General features: G+C 34.1%; 1 pseudogene; it reads left to right on the top strand.

The window, feature by feature from the left end:
* Positions 1-246: 246 nt before the first annotated feature.
* On the top strand, positions 247-335 carry LOC122479271 (annotated as a pseudogene).
* The last annotated feature ends 6393 nt before the right edge of the window (positions 336-6728 follow it).

Below are 6728 nucleotides of genomic sequence, written 5' to 3'. Positions count from 1 at the left end.
ATCCCTGTGAAATAATAGTTTTCTATATCTAAAGGTGTTTTGTGAATATGTGTCAGAGATGGAAGATGATGCTCTTTTGTCCTTTTTTCCTACCTAGACAATGTCCTTTTATTCCTTATCCATGTTTGTTTATATTGATTTAGATTATAAAAATGCTGAAATAAATATTACATATATATTTTGCACATTTGTGTGAGCATTTCTATAGGATAATTTTGAGAAAATTGTGGGTGTTCCCTTCACCAGTTTTTTATACTAAAATTATACTAAAATTGGAAGGATATGGAGAAGATTAGCATGCCCCCACACAAACTCGTGAACTGTCTATATTTTTTTATAAGACATAAATTTTTAAAAAGAAAGAAAAAATTGTGGGTGATAGGGTATATATATATACTTAAGGCTTTTAATAGATTCAAACTGGCCTTTCATTTATCCTTTGAGGGTCCATGTAGGAGTATCACATTGAGGTGTTATTTTGAATTTATTTTGCTTTTACAATTCTGCAAAGCTTTCTTTTTACCTTTATCAATGACATAAAAAGTACTTTTTGTGTGTGTCTGATTTAATTTTATGAATTTACTTAATATTTGCCCTAATGTTTTTTGTTTGTTTTTCAATGACACAAAGACAAAAGAGAAAGAAAAAATCAACTACCAACTAGATTTGACATTACAAATAGAAGTTTGGATTTAATACACCTAGGGTGTCAGAATTAGAACCATATAATGCCCAGGCCCTACTCTCAATATTCTGATTCAGTTGTCTTGAAATGATGTCTAACCTTCAGTAGTTAAGTTCCCCAGGTAATTCTAATGTGAAACCTGCTCTAAAAATCACTGATCAGCTCATGCTCCATCTCTACTCTCCAAAGAAAAGTGGTATTCTTGATAATGATAAAGGATCTTTGAGAGACAAAAGAGCTACGTTTGAAAAAACTACTTGATAGAAGATATTGAACGAGTACTTTTAGATATTGGGCAAGTAATTTAAGCTTTTTTGGTCTCAATTTTTATCTATAAAATCTAAAATATATTCAATGCCCACCTCATTGTTTGGAGGTGTATATAAGGTAATTTGTATTATATTTTTGTTGTACTGATAGCTCTTAGTTATAGTCTATTCGTTAAATCATGTTTTTCTATTACTTCCCTAAGTATTGAGTACTTACTATATACCACATATTACTGATTATTAGAAAACAAAATGAGCCTAATGCCCTTTGAGAGCCTAGATTCTAGAGTTGGGGAAAAAATTAAAAATAAATAAATAAATAGATAACATAATGGTAGGTAGCATTAAGTGCCATGGAGAAAAAATAAGCAGTGGGAATAAAATTAAAAAGTGAGAGGGATTATCATTTTAGTTTGGATAATCAAAAAACTGTTGTGGAGGTAATATTTGTATAAAGACCTCAACAAGTTGAGGCAATAAGCCACTGGGATATCTGCATAGAATGTTTCATTCAGAGATGACAATGAAAAAGCCCTGAGGTGGATGTTGTTTCTGTTGTTTGGTTGGTTTTTGGTTTTGGTTTGGAGTTCTGGGTTTTCTTGTTTTGGTTTGTTTTTGAGATTAGCTAGTAAGCTAGGAACCTAATGTAGCCTGAAAAGGAATATTTACACTGCTTTTTATTAAAAGTAGAAAGAAATCACTGCAGGTCTTTGAAAAGTTGAATAATGTAAACCAACTTTCCTTTTTTTTTTTTTTTAAGTATTATGGGAGTGGTGTAAAGGGCAAGAGGGCATAGAGTTAGAAGTCTCTCACTGTGTTATTTTGACTAGAGTAATATTGGGGAAGGTACTGAGAAATAATTTCAAAGGTATATTCTGAAACGAGAATCAACTTGCTTTGCTATTGGATAAGATACATGGTTGAAAATAAAAAACCTGACAAATCCCAAATTTCCTAAAACTCCAAGTTTTATAATATACTAAGGAATAGACTTGATTTACATACTTATCCCAATGTTAAAATAGCCCATCAGATTCAGTCACATTACGCCTATTTTGCAAATTAGGAAAGATTTCAGAGAACTTTAGTTTTTGTGCATCACACAAAGCATGAGTTGTTTGTTTCATTTTGTGTTTACTCCACATTCTTGATATTATGAGGAGTGATAAAACTGTTACTGTATTTTAAATGTTATTTTCACTTTGCTGATACTGTTTTCAACCTCATTTTCAATGATGTCATGAGGTGGTAGTAAGAATGGGGAAACTCAAAACCAGGTGAGATTATAAACAGAAATTCAGATCCAAGAGGCATAAGAAGTAGACAGATAATGATCTGTACGTTGTTGTTTCTGAAGTGTACAGAGTGAGTTACGTGGTAAACTCTGAAAAGATAGGCTGGGGCCTCTGGGAGAGATTTGTCCACCATAATGAGAAACATAGACTTGGCCTTTGCACCAGTTATTCTCTCAAAACCAAAATCTTTTGTGGTATATATTAAGGTCAAAAGTCTTGAAATTGCTAACTGCTTGACAGACTAGGAGAAATCACAAAAAAAATGAGTTAATTATTTAAAACTATGTATATTACAACAAAAAAATCACTTTAGAACTTACCAAAACGAATCACAACTATTACAAATATTGCCATTTGTTGCCCAATTTAAGCTTCATTTTTTTTATCCTTGGATTGATATAATTTACTGAAGAAAAATTACCTTTCTTTGGTATTTCAAAGGTCAATAATTAATTGTTGTGGATTAATACATAAATTATAGTCCTTAAAAGTCTACCAGTTTCAACTTTTTTATGTTTAAACAGAGAATCTGTTTTAACTTTCCAGGAATCTGTCAAAACTTTGAGTATGGTTTAACTACCATGGTAACTGGCAACCGAGTCTGCTAATATAAGTCAAAAAGTTACAACTAGTTGCTTGAAGAAAATATTTGACTCTTTCCTCTCTTTCTCTGTATCTCCATAACTTTAAATTTTTCTGACAAGCAGCACATAATTTCTTTGGAGTGGATACTCCTTATATAAGGAAATCACAGTAAAGAACATGAAAATAGTTGACAACAATGACCAGATTTTCACACATTCCATCTATTTTAAGATTGTTGCTAAGTCTCAGCACACCTGTTTTTCCAGAGTATAAAGAAATAATTCACCATTCTCATGCTATTGATACACTGTACCACTCTCTTTTGCTGTCCAAATGAACTTAAGTCTTCCATGTCATGGGTTGGTATAATAGCAAACCTCTATTTTGGCCTCTGTGTGTTACACTTTATGAAATACTTTAGTGTTGTTTGCTTTGGTTTGGTCAGCTGTCTTCTACACTTAAAAAAAGGAATCGCAAAATAAGTGGTATTATTTATGACTTAAGAAGCTTGGCTTCTGGGATACTTATTAACATGAAAAAGTCAAGTCTGTTAACAAAGGAGAGAGTTAAAATAATTGTTCATTGTTCTGTTGTACACTGAAAGTTTTCCTCAGCTGATCACCTGTATCGCTATTATTTTAGCACAGTGTTATGGACTTGCAGCTAACTCCCCAGTTCTGATAAAGTCTGAGGCATTAGCCTATGCTAAAATATAAAGCTATTTCATATTTTAGGTGTTATTTTCATTCTTGTCATTTGATACTTTTAAGCTTTGTAATAGGTCGTATTGTCTCTCTCTCCTCCATTAACACCTCATTCCATGGAAGTTTTATTAGCTATTTTGAACCCAACTCATAATGGAATATGGAACACTGGAGTGTTATTGTTACAAAATGATCTCAAAGTGGCATCATGACATGCTCTAATCCATCTCTTGGGTTCTCTGGAAATGCCCCTAAGTGAAGGGGACTGGCAAAACCCCTCACAGCATATACAGGTACAAAAGAAGGATGTGTGAAGAAAGCATGACCTCTCTCCCAGGAACCAAAAGTTTATGAGGCTGAACCAGTATATGACAGAGATTATTATAAGATGAAACTAAAGAAATAAGCTGGAATCAGAGCTTGCAAGATCTAACAGTGCATACAAGGAAACCTCAGATGTCAGGATTTGGTCCTAGACCACTGCAATAAAGCAAATTACACAATAAAGTGAGTCAAATGAATTTTTTGGTTTCCCAGTAAATACAAAAGTTACATTTACACTATATTGTAGTCTATTAAATATGCAACAACAGCATTATGCCTAAAACACAATATACAAACATTATTTTAAAAACATACTTTATTGCTAAGAAAGGCTAACCATCATCTGAGCTTTTAGCAAGTTGTAATCTTTTTGCTGGTGGAGGACCTTGCCTCAACATCAATGGCCACTGAGTGATCAAAGTAGTAGTTGCTGAAGGCTGGAGTGGCTGTAGCTATTTCTTAAAATAAGACAATGAAGCTTGCCACATTGATTGATTATTTATTTAACAAATGATTTATCTGTAGCATGAGATGCTGTTCTTTCACCCATAGTAGAACTTCTGTGAAAATTGGAGTCAATCCTCTCAAACCCTGCCACTACTTTTATCATCCAAGTTTAGGGGATATATTAATCCTTCATTGTCATTTCAATAATCCTCACAGAATCTTCAGCAGGAACAGATTACATTTCAAGAAACCCCTTTCTTTGCTCATCCATGAGAAGCAACGCCTCATATGTTCAAGTTTTGTCATGAGTTTGCAGCTAGCTATTCAGTAACATCTTCAGGCTCTGCTTCTAATTCTAGTTATCTTGTTATTTTCACCACATCTGCAGTTACTTTTGTCACAGAACTCTCTAACCTCTCAAAGACATCCATGAGGGTTGGAATCAACTTCTTCCAAACTCCTGTTAATGTTGATATTTTTACCTTTTTTCTAGGAATTAAGAATGTTCTTAATGGCACCTAAAATGGTGAATCCTTTCCAGATGGTTTTCAATTTACTTTGGCCATATCCATCAGAGGAATAACTATCTATTGGAGTTATAGCTTCATGAAATACATTTCTTAAATTACAATATTTGAAAGTCAAAAGGACTCCTTGATCTACGGACTGCAAAATGGATGTTTTGTTAGGTATGAAACAACATTAATCTCGGTGTACCTCTCCACCAGAGTTCTTGAGTGCCCAGGTACATTGTCAACAGCTAGTAATATTTTGACAGACTTCTTGTTTTACCTGAGCAATAGGTCTCAACAGTGGGCTTAAAACATTCAGTAAACCATGTTGTAAAGAGATATGCTATCACTCAGGCTTTGTTGTTCCATTTATAGAGCACAGACAGAGGACATTCAGCATAATTCTTAAGGACCCCAGCATTTTTGGAATGGTAAGTGAGCACTGGCTTCAACTGCAGGTCACCAGCTGCATTAGCCCCTAACAAGACAGTCAGCCTTGAAGCCTTGAGAGTCCCTTGAAGCTTTGAAACCAGGAATTGACTTCTCTCTAGATATGAAAGTCCTAGATGGCATCTTCCAATAGAAGGCTATTTTGTTTACATTGAAAATCTGTTGTTTAGTAGAGCCACCTTGATTAGTTGCCTTAGCTAGATCTTCTGCACAACCTACTATACCTTCTACATCAGCATTTGTTGCTTGATCTCATACTTTTTTGTTAGGGAGGTGGATTTTTCCCTTAAACTTCATGAACCAACCTCTACTAGCTTCATACTTTTCTTCTGTAGTTTCTTCCTTAAGTCTCTCAGCCTTTATAAAATTGAAGAAAGTTAGGGCCTTGCTCTGGATTAGACTTTGGTTTAGGGAATGTTGTGACCGGCTTGATCTTCTGTCCAGATTCCCAAAATATTTTTTTCCATATCAAGAATATAGTTGTTTCACTTTCTTATCATACATGTGTCCACTGGAACAGCACTTTTCATTTCCTTCAAGAACTTTTCCTTTGCATTCACAACTTGGGTAAGTGCACAAAAGGCTAGGTTTTTGGCATTATCTTGTCTTTCAACGTGCCTTCCTCACTAAGCTTAATAATTTCTACATGTTGATTTAGAGTGAGAGATGTGTGGCTCCTTTCACTTGAACACTTAGGGACCACTGTAGGGTTTTTAATTAGTCTCACTTTAATATTGTTGTGCCTCAGGAATTACGGAGGCCTGAGGAGAAGGAATGAGATGTGGGAATAGCCAGTTGATGGAGCAATCAGAACACACCCCGTTGATTAATTTCACTGTTTTATATGGGTGCAGTTCATTGTACCCCAAAACAGTTAACATAGTAACATATAAGATCACCGATACAGCTCACCATAAAAATATAGTAACTATTAAAAAGTTTGAAATACTGTCTCTTTCCCTATAAAGAAAAAGAAACACTGCTCCCAATAAATTAGCAAGGAGGATAAAGAGAAAAAAAACACTGAGATATTGTGAGAACTAACAAAATGTGCCACAGAGACATGAAAGAGCAAATGCTATTGGAAAAATCATGCTAACACAGTTGCTCAATGCAGGGTCGGCACATAACTTCATTGTTTAAAAAAAACACAATATTTACAAAGCACAACAAAGTGAAACACAATAAAATGAGATATGCCTGTATTAAAGATTTTTGTATTATTCTCAGAATATCAGGAAGCCACCAAAAGATTTCAGACTGAGAGACACATGATCTCAGTTTAGTTTTGGAAATGTCATTTTGGTTTTAGTGTAATAGGACAAGAGTAGTTGTGAGACAGTAATAGTCCAAATGAATAGTAAATAAAGCCAGATTAGGCCATTTTTTGGACCAATATAAAGTTATTTCATAGCAATCAAAATCTTCCTACAGATTGAATTTTGAATCTACAGTCA

The sequence above is a fragment of the Prionailurus bengalensis genome, chromosome B1 (assembly GCF_016509475.1).
Source record: "Prionailurus bengalensis isolate Pbe53 chromosome B1, Fcat_Pben_1.1_paternal_pri, whole genome shotgun sequence".
In the NCBI taxonomy this organism is placed as follows: domain Eukaryota; kingdom Metazoa; phylum Chordata; class Mammalia; order Carnivora; family Felidae; genus Prionailurus; species Prionailurus bengalensis.
The sequence above is the reverse complement of the archived record's forward strand: the minus strand, read 5'-3'. Positions and strand labels throughout refer to the sequence as shown.